This window comes from Macrotis lagotis, chromosome 1 (genome assembly GCF_037893015.1).
Source record: "Macrotis lagotis isolate mMagLag1 chromosome 1, bilby.v1.9.chrom.fasta, whole genome shotgun sequence".
Classification (NCBI taxonomy): Eukaryota; Metazoa; Chordata; class Mammalia; order Peramelemorphia; family Peramelidae; genus Macrotis; species Macrotis lagotis.
This window is the reverse complement of record NC_133658.1, coordinates 699,571,081-699,585,264: the sequence shown is the minus strand read 5'-3', so window position 1 is coordinate 699,585,264 and position 14,184 is coordinate 699,571,081. Positions and strand designations below refer to the sequence as shown.

Here is a 14,184-nt window from a genome sequence, read left to right as displayed (position 1 = left end):
ACTACCTAGGAAGCCATACAGAAGGACCTCCCTTCATAAAGGAGAGAGGTGTATGAGTATAAAATGTTATATACATGATCATTGTCATTTAGTTTTGTTGAACTTTTTTGTTTGTTACAAAAGGACTTATTTGGCATGTGAAGGGCAAGATCTGAGAAGGTCTATGATACAAAAATGAAAGACACAAATATAAACTATTTTTAAACCATAAATTAAAACATTTTTCTGAATGCCCACCATTATGCTTTCATAGTTTAATATTATTTTTAAGATATATAAAAAAACAAAGAATTCCTTTGCACTTAATTTTCATTGACCAAATAGAGTACTACCAATCATGAATACTTGCTATTATTCTGACCCAAATTGGACAGTTTATCTTTTTTTCACTTATGATTTCAAAGAGTTTTTAATCTGTTTTTAAACATAACCTGTTTAGATTCTTCTTTATGGTTTATTAAGCATTTCCCTGATATTCATGTTGGAAGATGCACAAATTACTAGCCCAATTTTACAGATGAAGAAATAGCATCTGCAAAAGTTAAATATCTTGGGTAAATTCAAGGGCTGGTTAAGTATCTGAACCAAATCTTTACACATTCCACAGACAATATCATTTAGTCTAAAATCTTATTAAAGTTAAGACTTTTGGGTCAAGATACATTTTTTAATAAAATTAGATGATATTGGATGATAACTAGATGTATAGATAACTGAATGAATGGATGGTCTACAAATATGTATAATATACACACACAAATATATAGGCATGTCTATATATATATTATATATATACATATTGACATATCTGTTTATATATACACAAACACACATCCATACTACAGCCCCACATATGTCACTGTTCAGCATAGCATAATAGATGGATGGCTAACTTTGATGTTCCAAGACCTAGACTCTGGTTTAATTTCTGATACATACTATGTGATTATAGGCAAGTGAATTCAAAGAGATTGCCTCTCAGGGCTTGTGGATAACTCTAAAAGATGGTGAGTTACAAGTTATAGATTTGCATTGAAAGAGGAGGTTTCTATACTAGGATATCCCCACACCAATAGCAAACATCAGAAATGTGGACCAAAAGATAATCAAACAGCTCAGAATAGTAAGAAGATAAGAACAAAAGAAAACCCACAAGTAGAAAAAGTTATAGTATCTTGACTTACCTATGGTGTCAGGGGATTAATCCAGATGATCAGTTGTAATGATCCCTTTAAAGTTCAACTAAAAATATTCTTGCCTCTAGTCAGTATGTCTATTGTGTTAATTCAATTCAATTTAGTTTACTGGGAAGTTATACAAAGCTTAGATTAGATACTGTCCTCATGGCAGTCAGGTAGGGGGACTTTGACATATAAATAAACAAATACAAAATAACATATCAAAGACGTTAAGAATGTACAAAACAAAGGTGCTATAGTGGTGTGCTCTTTTGTTTGTTTTATCAATGGGGAGAAAAGGGACAAAGGACTGCTGAGAAAGTGGCATTTGAGCTGGGCTTCAAATGATGGGTAGAATTTCAAGCAGAATAACACTTACATAAATGTACTGGTGATGTCATGCATTACTCAGTCTATTATGACTGCAAGTCCAAGTCTTTCATGGCTTTGCAGGCACTCAGTTGTCTACCACAGTTCCATTTAGCCTCCCCAGAAATCTTTGTCTTACCCTTTGACTCCTAAAGGAAACTGTACACATATCTACACGTAAGGATTTTCATGGCGGTAAGACCATTTTGATCATTAATCTTCTAGTGAAATGTCAGTGGCTTCTAAGAACATTCAAAAGTGACTGTTGCTAACGTATGGTTCACAATGACAGAGGATCTGAGCCTGAGGCATATGATGTAACAGTAGCCAGGTGTTACATCTAAACATCTAGCTTATCTCTTCATACTTTCTTCCTCAGACAGGTCTGTTATAACACAGAAGGCAGGTTTATAACCAAGTGAAAAATTAGTGATCACTAGAGAGCAGAGGAAGGAAAAAAAGAGACACTGTGAAGGGGAAAAAGGAAAACCATTGACATGGATCTATAACTCATGAGATGGAGATTATAGGTACTTCCTTCTGTTTTCATCATTTCTTCAATACTATCAGTGGTTCTGTTGTTCACAACCTCGACACCTTCAATAAATCACTTTGATTCTGGGAGGGTAGGGAGCTGGAACAGAACTCAATCTCTTGGAGGTAAAGGAAACAGGATCATGGGTGAAACCCATCAATTATGCTTCTCCATGGATGGAGCCCTACTTTTAGATCAACTTAAGCAGTTGTTATATTTCATATGATATTAGGATTCCTTTCAAAAGGTTAGGAAAAAGAAGGAAGATGCAGTTAACACTTAGATGAACTTTCTACTAAGCATCCTCTGTCCTGTTTTTACAGGGTCTCACTGAACAGTGAATAAATGCACTAGCCCAAGTTAAAAGCTGAGTAGAATGACATTTTTTAATATGGGGGGGAATAAACTATAATTTACCTACAGACTGTCCTCCAGAAGTCACCCAAAATCAAAGAGAAGTGGTTAGGGGAAGAGGAAAGGACTAATAACTAATAATTGTATTAAATTAAATAATATCCTATTATCATTCAGTTTGGATACTGGAAATTAAGATGGTGTAATTGCAAGCATATTAAAGAGATATGAAAGATGAATAATAATATAATAAATATGAATTATAAAAAATTTAAATTTTTCCTATATCTCCCATTCTTTTTTCTTTTGAAATAAAACCCTAAGAAAAAATTCTCTTTAAAGAAAATCCCTAGTTTCCATTTTAAGCACCTTTAATTCTGAAACCAGGGTCCCTATCTCTATAACTTTCCCTTAGGAACATATGAACCACTTGTATATTACTGGTTATGTTTTCTTCTGTTGCTACTATTTCCTTGAAAATCCTTTAAAATAGGGCTTTCAAATTAGAATAGTTAAACTTACAGAACTCAATTCTATTTGCTCTAACACCAGCTTGTACAGTGATATTGAGAATATAAGAATTGAGCAGTTACATTCCTTTTCTAATTTAGAGACATTCTCTACCCACCCATCCTTTTTTTGTATCTTTTTATTCCATAAAATACTATCTTATCTTCCCTAGCTTACATTAATCTCTCTCTCTCTCTCTCTCTCTCTCTCTCTCTCTCTCTCTCTCTCTCTCTCTCTCTCTCTCCCCCCCCCTGCCCAAGGACCCCCTATAGTTCTGTTAGCAGCTCTTTTCTATTATTTTCTACCTTCATTCTACCCCTTCTTGCATTGACCATTCTGTTCTAGTAAGTGATAATAAACAAGTCTCAGAATATCCAGAAATCATTTCATTAACTTGTTCTTCAAATATAACATGCAAATCCTCATATAGAACCAGACATTTCCATTTGATTTACTTGGCTCATAAATATGCTCTTTTACTGAAGTGTGGTTAATCTCTTCAAACTGTTTGTCTCAATAGTACTCTTGATATGATTTGACCCACTGAAGCTTCAACATTAGAGAAAGCGGTTGGCTAAGATTGTCCACATTCACATAATATATATCCAGGGCCAGAAAATATAAATATAAATAATCTCATTACTTAATACACTAAAGATAAATACTTTAATTTTTTGTGTTACTTATTGAAGACAAAAATATCAAATATATTTCTCTAGTTCTACTTTGAAAAAGGCTGAGTAAGTGAAAAACAGTTTTGGGTTGGAGGCTGAGACAGTCTAAAATCTTTGTGCCTTAGTTTTCCCATAATTAAAATGGAGAGTAATATTAACTCCTTTCTTCCCTTCTTTCCTATCCCTACAAGAGCACTGTATGGTAATAAATGAAAGTTCTGAATGTTTATACAAAATAGTTAAATATATATGTGTGTGTATAATATATAATATATACATAAATACAAATTATATATATGTATATTTTTAAATACTGTATAAATCTAATACAGCATAAGAAGGCTTCCACTTCCCAAACTTATACTTAACTGTATTTTTATAATGAAGATAGAGAATGGAAAGCGTCTTTTTTTCCAAGTCTTTCCAGATGCCACTTTTTCCTTAAAAATTCATTTGTTATGAATTTCTCTGTTTATTTCAGCAGAGCATAATTAATAAAATGTTGGACTTGGCATAAGAAAGAACTGGGATAAAATCTTGTTTTTGACATTACACATCACATCACTTAACCCCTTAGTTTCTCATTTTCCTCAGTGGTAAAGGTCAGTATGATAATGCTTTATCATAGGTTTGTGGTGAGGCCCAAATAACACAAAATAGTTAAAGCATTTTTGCATACTTTAAGTATTATCAAGATGTCCATGCTTACCATTATTCTAAATGAGTTTAAGCTTTTTGGAATTTTTATTTTGGCAACATAATTGCCAAGTTACTAAAAACAGAATGTTCCTTGGTTTGCCCATATGCAACAAAATCCATTTAATCCACCTTCCTTAAATTTACCCTAAATGCTTTAAAAATTATTTCAGCACAGACTATGTTAAACTGACTTTCTAGTCTTAGTAAGGTCCCCCCCCCCTTATTTCTTATGACTAAACTGGCATCTAATGGTTTGTGAAGGAACAGGACATTCTTCCCTTTGAAAGAGGTAAGAAATAGACAGTAGTGATAGACACCCAACTAGCAATGAATTTCTGCTTTGCAAATCAGTTGTTCTGGCCCATCTGTTTTAGGTTTGACTGAGTTGCTTTCCTTAGTTTCATACTAAATAAGTGGTTCTTTGTTGTTATAAAATGAAATAGAATCCATTGCAATTAGCACTTAAAAAAGAAAAGTAAAAATTCCCTCTGTTTGTAATAGAGACATTTTATTCTATTTGCAATAGTTTTACTTATAGACATCATAAGATAGGAAGCTTTTGTACTGATAAATGATATTTTTCATAAAATATCACTTATTAGAAGATATTGGTGGATGATGATCAAGTATACTTAGTCTAACACATATCTTTTAATGACAACATGTCCAAAACCTAAAAAAAAAATTGGGATCTAAAGGTATTCAGATTGCTCATGTATAACATTTATTGGTTTGTTTGCCATCTTAGGAAAGAAAAGGGGAGAAGGTGGAAAAAAATTTGGAACTCAAAATCTTATAAAAATGAATGTTGGAAACTATCTTTACATATAATTGGGGAAAATGACATACTATTTACATTAAAAAATAAAGATAATTAGACTTTGGTTCTAAAGGAACTGTTATTAACAAACCAGTGCTTTAAATGCTGTAGAATTTGTTACATACTAAATGCACTAAATGCATTAGTATGTAAGCTCCATGAAGTCATGGGTTATTTTTTTGCCTTTAATTTTATTCCCAACACTTTGCACAGTGCTTGACACTCTGTGAGGGTTCAAATGCTTATTGATTAACCAATGAATGGGATTAGGAGGAGAGAGAAACCTGTCTAAAAGAAGCTGGTGAACTACAAGCATAGGGAAGTCAGTGACAAACTTTTATTTTATTTTGTCTAAAAGTATGTATAGGAAAGAGAGAGAGAGAAGCAAGAACAGGTATCAGGAGATTGTTAACAATGTTAAAGCTTGGAATGAAAAATATTTAGGACAACAAGAAAATGGTCTTTTTTTCTTCTGCCCAAAGTGGAAAAGGCTCTGATAATGACCCATGGATTGAAGTAGAACTACTCAACTCTAATTTGTGTTTGTTTTCTCCACTGGGAAGAAAGTCTTTGGACTATGGAATAGCAAAAGAAATAAAAACATTAAAAAAATATTGAATCCTAGGGTCATGGATGGCATAATAAGAAAACTGCTAACTGGCCTAATTGAGTTCAAATGATCAGACTGAAATAAATGAAAACAAGAATGATGGAAGAACTGGTATACACACACACACACACACACATATATATTTACTGTGCTGATGCCAGTGATCATTTTTAAACTATGGAGAATAGGACAGACACATGTAACAGAGAGAAAGATAGAAAGAAGGTACTCTGTAAACTGCAGGGAGTTGAACTTTACTGTCTATTTTATTGGCTCATGGGTTTATTTATTATCTCTTTGCAAATGTTTCGTAGACATAAATGTGGCTCCATTCTCAACCATGACCTTCAATTGTACATCATTAACTGTAAAATGGATTTTCTAGAGACATATCAAATTTAATATCTTAAGACTAGAACCCCTTTTCTTTTCCCCAAACCTACCTCTTTCCCAAACATACTACTGAAGCCACTACCATTCTTAAAATATCCCAAATTTAGAACTTTGGCATTATTCTTAACTATTCACTCTTAATCACCTCACATTTTCAGTCAGTTACCAAATCTTTCCATGTCTACTTTAATAATATTTCTCACTTCCAATTCCTCTCTTCTCAACATCTAACATCATTTTTACTTTGAGTTTTTGTGGGGCATTGGGATTAAGTGACTTGCCCAAGCTAGTATATATTAAGCATCTGAGGCTGGATTTGAATTCAGGTTCCCCTATCTCCAGGGCTAGTGCTCTAACCATTGCAACCTAGCTGCCCTCAACATTCAACATCTTAATAATGACTTTCATCACCTCTTACCTGTGCTATTACAATATTCTCGTCTCCCTGTCTCAAGTCTTTCCCCACTCCAATAGCTGCCAGTGATTTTCCTTAAGTGCTGATTTGACTTTCTTCTGACCTTCTTTCTTCATAGGGTTCCTCTTGCTCTCTCTTTTAAACACACAAATAAAAAAAACATTTATTGCGTGAAGTCTTTCCTTATTCCCACCCATTTGCTAGTGCTAATTTCTCTTTAAATTATTTATATTCATTCCATAAATTCAAATGAATGTATTTATTGTTTTCCCTTTACTTAGCATGATTATCTGACATATGATAGGAGCTTAATAAGTCATTTAATTGAGAGAAAGAACAAGATAAACAGACAGATAGAAGATGTACAAAGGTAGAGCCTTAGAATCAACTCAAAGTTGGGAGCAGGAGTTCATAATATGAATGATGAACTCAACAAAAGAGAATGATACTGAGAAGTCAGACGAGGAAGAGAAAATCAATATCCCCCCAAAACAAACAAACCTAAGAAGGAAAGGAGAGAAAATCCATGACATGATGAACATTTTGAAATGCTGTATCAAGAAAGATAATTGATAATCTAGGATCAGAGATGTTTCAGTTAAATGATCAAGTAGAAAGCTATTTTGCAAAGGAGTAAGAAGTGAGTGAGAAGATAGGCTGTGGAGGCAAGATTCGCATAGACATTTTTAAAGGAATGGAGCTATAAAAGGGGGAAAAAGCTATGGAATAAAACTGTGAAGGGATAGTAGGATCAAGTGAAGTATTTTTTTCAAGGATGATAGTTTGACCACGAATAATACTATAGGCTTCAGGGAAGACATGAGTAGATAAAGAGATTGATTAGAGATGATGTATTTGTCCTTCATTCTCAAAGAAGACCATGACATCAGGGGAGGTGATGCCATACCAAGCAGATGAATCGGATTTGGGGGGGGTCTGTATTAAGTCACCAGTCTCACTTTCTGCTTCAGAGTCATCTGTGTCCAGTGACCAGATATGAATTGGGATGACTGGAGTTGGCCCTGGATGAGAGGATGAATAATTGAAGGGACAAGATTACAAAGGAGATGGGAAAGCATGAGATCAGGGCTTAAGTTGAGGATTAACTTCAGTGGGTGAAGGCTCTCTTCTTGATCAAGAACTGGAGAAAAGGGGAGTTAAGAAAAGGTAATAATATAGCAATAACTTGTGGTATAGAATTGAGAAGGAAAGTTGGGGTTAGTATGATAGAACAGAGACTATCTTGTTGGATGAGAACAAATGTCCATAGCTGAAATCTATCATTTCCTTCACTTACTTAAAATCATTATTCTGGAAAGGGATCCTCAGATTTCATCACACTGCTAAAGAGATCCATGACACACAAGTCTGAGATAGTCAATAAGGGAAGAACAGAGAGATTACTATATAATGGTGAGAGTCCAGTTGACAATAGATATTATAATTATGTAGTAAACCTAATCAAAAAAATCTTGTGACTTACTCTAGTGGAATTCAGATTGTTAGTATCAGGAATAGAGGAGGCTCCATTAGGGTGTAACTTATCCCAGAGATGAGTGGTCATAGGGCAAGAAAATAAATAATTAAAAGATAAATGACTATATAAAATTTGAATTGGTGAAATATAGGATTAAAACTTAAAAAGAAGGAAGGGTCAGAGGAGAGGTATTCAAATGAAGACTGGATGCCTACCTGACCATGTTGTGAGAAGAATTCTCTTTGGGTGCAAGTTGGACTAAATGTCCCTGTTACCTCTTGATATGATAACTCTGTATCCAGGGTACAGTTATGTAAGGGAATGAGAAAGAGGAGGGAAAAGGGACCACAAAATTGAAGCATGACAAAGGACCTGTTACTAAATGATTGGTTTGTCAAGATAATCAAATCTATCCAGTCTGAACCATTTCTCCTCAACAATAGTCTGTGACAAGCTTGTAAAATAGTCCCAGTCTTATTTGATCTCTTTTATATTTTATAATATGCTCAAGGACATAAGAACATGGAAGCTGGTGTTCAGCTCTGCTCTTGGTCCTCTGGGATACTTGCAATTCAATAGACTATGAGCATTATCAAAAGTCCTTGAGACAGCTATCTCAGAGCTCTATAAAAACATGGAGAAAAAAGTAAAAAAATAAAATAAACCATTTTATATTTGGCACAATGTACCAGGAAAAGGCTATACAGGATCAAATTTTTTTAATTGGCAATTCAGACTACCAAATTTACTTCCAAATTCTGTTGTTGAAGAGACTACTCACAGCTAATGTACTCATTGATAAGTACCCAGAAATCAACAGAATAACAAAACTATCACCAGTGGTGGCTTTTTATTCCATAGCCCTAAAGTGTTAGGCATTCCTATCACCAAATTTTCAGATACTATTTAGTCCTGATATAGGAAGGTCCAATCCTTCTGTTCTTTTATCTTCTAGCTGTTCTTGAGACACACTCTGTACACTTAGCCCCCCCAAAAAGCAACAACAACAAAAACCCAGCAGTATTTGACCACTTAATCCCACTTTCCCCTAATCTTCCTTTTCTGAACTGCTGCTATAACCTGTCTTTACTGCTTTACCTAGGTTTTTTCCTAGGTGCCTACTTGATTTTTTTTTTGCCTTGGTACCCCTACCTGGGGCAACTAGGTGGAAAAGTGGATAAATTGTTGGGCCATCTTCTTGAGTTCAAATCTGGCCTCAGACACTTACTGGCTATGTAACCCTGGCCAACTCACTTAAAACCCTGTTTGCAACAGTTCCTCATCTGTAAAGAGAGGTAGAAGGAAATGGCAAACCACTGTACTATCTTTGCCAAGAAAATTTCCCAGTGGGGTTACAAATAATCTGATATGACTGAATACCTCCTTCCCAGTTCTAACCTTTTTAAAAAAAGAAACTACATTCCTTTCTTTATGCAAACAAAATGATCTTTTTTAAATATGGCTGACCAACAGGGATAGAAAGAATTATCCAAGCTATAACAATTTCTTTTATACCTCTTTCCTCTTTCTTTATTCTCTACTGTATTTGTGAACAAGGCATATTTGGGAAAGGAATTAACAAAAAGCTCAACTAAGAAAAAAGAGACTGTCTTTTGGGAGCCTCAGAGATAAAGTATGATAGCAATGTAGCATCCAGACTTCAGATCCACTCTCTAGAGTGGAAGGTAGTGTTCAATTTTCTTTAGCACTGTGAGTCTTGTAGACATATGGCTTTGTGAAGAGTTTCAGCAACATAGCTCCAGAGTCATACTTAACCTTGCTGTAAAATCCTTGGAATAGTTCCATAGCTACTGTATAATGAACTAAAATGAAAGAATGTTGCTGGCATTTAAGTTTACCTTAAAATGTTTTATTTGATATGCAAATGAAAATTTTACTAAGTTACCATTGCTTAAAATATTAAAATATTTAAAAAATCTAATTAGCCATAGTACTGCAAAAAGTAGTAATGTGCACACACACACACACACACACACACACACACACACACACACACATATATATATATATATATATATATATATATATATATATATATATATAATGGATCCATAATTTACTCTACCTTAGTGAACTTCAAGTGACTTCCTCTGTGGGATCATAGGCATCATAAGAGTTTTAACACAATACCTGGAGTCAGGAGCACCTGAGTTCAAATCTGAAATACTATACATAAGTTGTATGATCCTGAGCAAGTCATTTAACTTATCTCTCCCTCAGGTCCCTCATCTATAAAAGATGAAGAGCAACTAGGTAGTGCAGTAGTTAAAACACCAGCCCTGGAATCAGAAAGACCTGAATTCAAATATAGCTTAAGGCACTGGATACTTATTAACTAGGTGATCTTGGGCAAGTCATTTAACACTGATTGCCTCACATCTAGGTCCATCTTCAGTCATCCTGATAAATATCTGGCCACTGGATCCTGATGGCTCCAGAGAAGAAAGTTAGGCTGGTAACTTAGCACAGCACCCCCTCATCCAACTCCAATATATGTACATGTCATGGTATCACCTTCCTGATGTCAGAAGCTTCTTCCAGAAGGAAAGACAAACATCATCAATCAATCAATAATAATAGCACCCTTCAGGGTTGTGAGGATAAGATGAGGTAATATTTGTAAAGCATTTTGCAAATCTGAAACCTTTATATAAATTCTGGCTATTATTAATTTGCTTAAAATTAAATATAAAGTAAATCTAATTGAGGATAAATCTAGGATTAGACTTTTAGAACTAGAAAGGAAACTTCTCGTTTTAAAGTTGAGGTAACTGAGGTATAGTAGAAAGGAGAAATGAGTTGCCCAAAGTTACATAGGCAGTTAATAGAAGAGGTTTGGATTTGAACTCAGGACCTGTGATTCCAAGACATGCTGTCTCTTATACAATCTGTGAAAAGAAAAAAAGAAAATTCTCCTTTTATAAACACATGAAATAAACCATAATGATAACAAAAGGTACAATTTCAACTTCTGATTCAAAACTCTGTGTTCCTGGTAAACAACAGCAATATTTTCCTAGTCTGAACCTAAGCCATAGAAAACTCAGGGATGGAGATCCCCCATTCCTTTGGCCCTGAGGCACTAGGAAGCAAGCTGAATTGCCCAAGGTCAGAGTTTTTGGGGTTTTTTTTATTAAAGGGGAAAACTTGATCTAGGATTGTCTAATTCCAAGATTAACTTTCTATGCTATTATACTAGTTGCATATCAGTAGCCATCTACAGAACAGTTTTAATATAGTTATTGAGGTTTGGATAATTGACTATAGTTTCAAGATATCTTATGAGATAAAAAAGTAGAGTTACAGACAATAGCAGTTGCCATATTTTATATACTTTCCAGATAAAGGTAGAGATCAGTAATCTAGTATGACCTGGGTTTACTGTATTTGTTTTTTTAACAAATGCTTTAATTATCTTAGTTCATAACTGCTATTCTTTAGGGGCAGTTAAATATCAAAATGTTATTTTTGATCCTATAATCAAATTAATTGTTTGTTTTTATTTGTTTTCAGGCTAATTGACTTTGTAATGCCCTTTTACTATGCTTAAAGAAATAATTGCTATATGACTATTTAGCCACAACAATACAGACAAAAATTACCACCTTCTATAGAGAATAAGAACAAACAATGGAGATATTTAACAATCAAAATCACTCAACATGAAGCTGAGTGACTTCTTTCTTTTCCCTATAAAAATTAGACCAAAAGTACTAGCAACATGTGACTCAGTAGTTAAAAACTTGATAAAAAAAAATGAGGAATGGAAGAGAATATAGTCGAGAAAAGACTCACAGAAACAAGGAAGAAAAGACATTCTTCATGTCAGAGAAATCGTAGACTGTCATCAACAGAAAGGTACTGAGTCAGACTGATATGCAGACTTGCCTGCAGGAATTTCATTTATTTCTTGTATTTAGTCATGTTATGTGATTAATATAAAGAATGGAAGTGGGTTTCTTGATCAGTACATTGATTTTAATCTACATGTAAAACATTTATATTTGTCTAATATAAATAACATAATTAGGTTCAGTGTAATATATTTCCTCTCCTGAAGTCTCAGGAGTGATGCAGAGACATTTTTTCTACTCTGTGAACTTTTTTCCATGATACTAGACTATTTGTCTATTATAGAATGCTAATGTTTGCTTATGGAGTATGTGCCAGCTTCTAAGTGCTGGGTATACTAAAGACAAAAATAAAACTGTCTTTACCTTAATGGAATTTATATTTCATTGGGAGAAAAAAATATATATATATTTAAGGTTATATGAAATATATGCAAAATAAATCTCAGGTAATTTTTGGAGGTTAAAGCATTGGAAGCTGGGGTAAATAATCAATTACATTTTTTTTTGCAAGGCAATGGAGTTAAGTGACTTGCTCAAGGCCACACAGCTAAGTACTTATTAAATGTCTGAGGGCGCATTTGAACTCAGGTCCTCCTGACTCCAGGGCTGGTACTCTATCCACTGTACCACCTAGCCACCCCTGGGGTAAACAATCAGAAAAATAAATGATGGTGCTTGATTCCAGTTCAGACTCTGTTTCCAAAGAAGGTTCTTTTTTCTCCATGTAGGCATTCCTTCCAGTGATGCAGATACCAATTATTATGCACCTTAAAAGTCTTAAATTCTTTTTTCAGTTATAAAGTGTTTCTTTTTTCATCTTCCTTCATCCTTTCTCCTATTGGTTATATGTGTGTGTAGGGGTGTGGGTGGGGGAAATCCCTTGTAATAAATAAACACAGTAAAGCAAAAAATAAAATTCCTATATTGGTCATGTTTAAAATTATGTATCTCATTCTGTCTATTTTAGTTTATCATCTCTCTGTTAAGCTGTGAGTAGCAGACTTCATCTTTCCTCTAAAATCATGGTTGATTATTATATTGGCTAAGGTTTTTGCATATTTCAAAATTGGTTATTTTTGCAATGATCTTATAGCATAATTTGTATTCCTGATTCACATTGCTCTGAATAAATTCATCAAAGTCTTCTGGTTTTCTCTGAATCTCTAAAAACACAATAATATTCCATTATACTATATTTTATAAATTGTTGATCCATTCTCTGATAGGTAGGCATGTTCTTAGTTTCCCCTTCTTTCTCTATTATGAAAAAAAAGATGATGTAAATACTTTCATATAAAAAGATCCTTTTTCAATTCTTTGATTCCTTTGGTATGTTTGCCTAGCAGTGGTATCACTGCGTCAAAGGATTTGTAAATAGCAACTTCACATCTTCACCAAAAGTGCCTCAGTGCACCCATTTTCTGAAGCCCTTTCAACATTTGTCATTTTCTACCTTTGTAACTGCCAATTTGTTTATTATGAGGTAAATCTCAGAATTTCTTAAATTTACATTTTTCTGATTATTAGTGGTCTGTAGCATTTGGGGGGGCATGGCTATGGATAACTTGGGTTTCTTTTCTTGAGAATTTAGTAGACCATCTTTTAAGAGCTGTTGTGTTCCCCCAAAATTCAGCATGTGGCAGTCAACCTTCTGCCAGTCATGCACTTCTTTAAGCTTCATGGCTTTTCTGCTAATTTAGTAGAACTTACTGATATGTTCAAGGAGCACAAGATTTAGAGTTGCAAGAATTCTTTGGTATCTCATAATCCAAAACCTTCATTTTCCAAATGAACAAATAGAGCCCAGAGAATTTAAATGATTTGTCCATTCTGACACAGGTAGCAAATAAGACACTAGGGCTCCAAACTTGAAACTCAAAATCCAGGACTTTTTCTATCTCTTGATAGTAGGACTTTGGTGGAGAGTCTATTCCATTAAACTCTGGGGTATAGAGATTCCTTAATCAGATTTCTTCAGGCTTTGACCCTTTCTAGGTAATATCTTTTAAATTCTTAATAAATGTTTGTTGACTTGATCTGAAATATAAGTGCAGCCAAACTTATCTTGAATATCATGACAAGTGCTAGGAAGTAAGATAAGTACTCAGCATTGTTACCATAACAATTTCATTTAAGTTACCCTCCAATCCTTCTATTTCATCTTTATTTTACCTGGGGGTGGGGGTGGGGGTGGTGGGCTAACATAGGACCAACTATGTCTTGCCAAAGATTAGGACTTAGAATATGGTATTATGGTTAAACTCTTTCAAGGACC

At 34.1% G+C, this 14,184-nt stretch overlaps 1 protein-coding gene and 1 long non-coding RNA gene across 4 annotated transcripts in view; one reads left to right on the top strand and one right to left on the bottom strand.

Annotated features, from left to right (window-relative positions):
* LOC141507816 (uncharacterized) overlaps window positions 1-1,905 on the bottom strand; it is a 78,832-nt gene extending 76,927 nt beyond the window's left edge. Inside the window, exon 1 of the long non-coding RNA XR_012474274.1 lies at window positions 1,185-1,905. This is a non-coding gene — a long non-coding RNA (uncharacterized LOC141507816). The remainder of the gene's footprint in view (window positions 1-1,184) is intronic.
* The window catches only part of CSRNP3 (cysteine and serine rich nuclear protein 3), a 207,813-nt gene that overhangs the window by 44,161 nt on the left and 149,468 nt on the right, over window positions 1-14,184 (top strand). Inside the window, exons 1-2 of one of the 3 annotated variants that reach the window (XM_074215813.1) lie at window positions 1,790-2,077; window positions 11,569-11,913. The exons of 1 other annotated variant lie outside the window; for it this stretch is intronic. The gene's annotated coding sequence lies outside the window, so the exon portion shown is untranslated. Of the gene's footprint in view, window positions 1-1,323; window positions 1,743-1,789; window positions 2,078-11,568; window positions 11,914-14,184 lie in introns of those variants that run through there. One more of the 3 variants, XM_074215814.1, reaches the window with a different exon arrangement.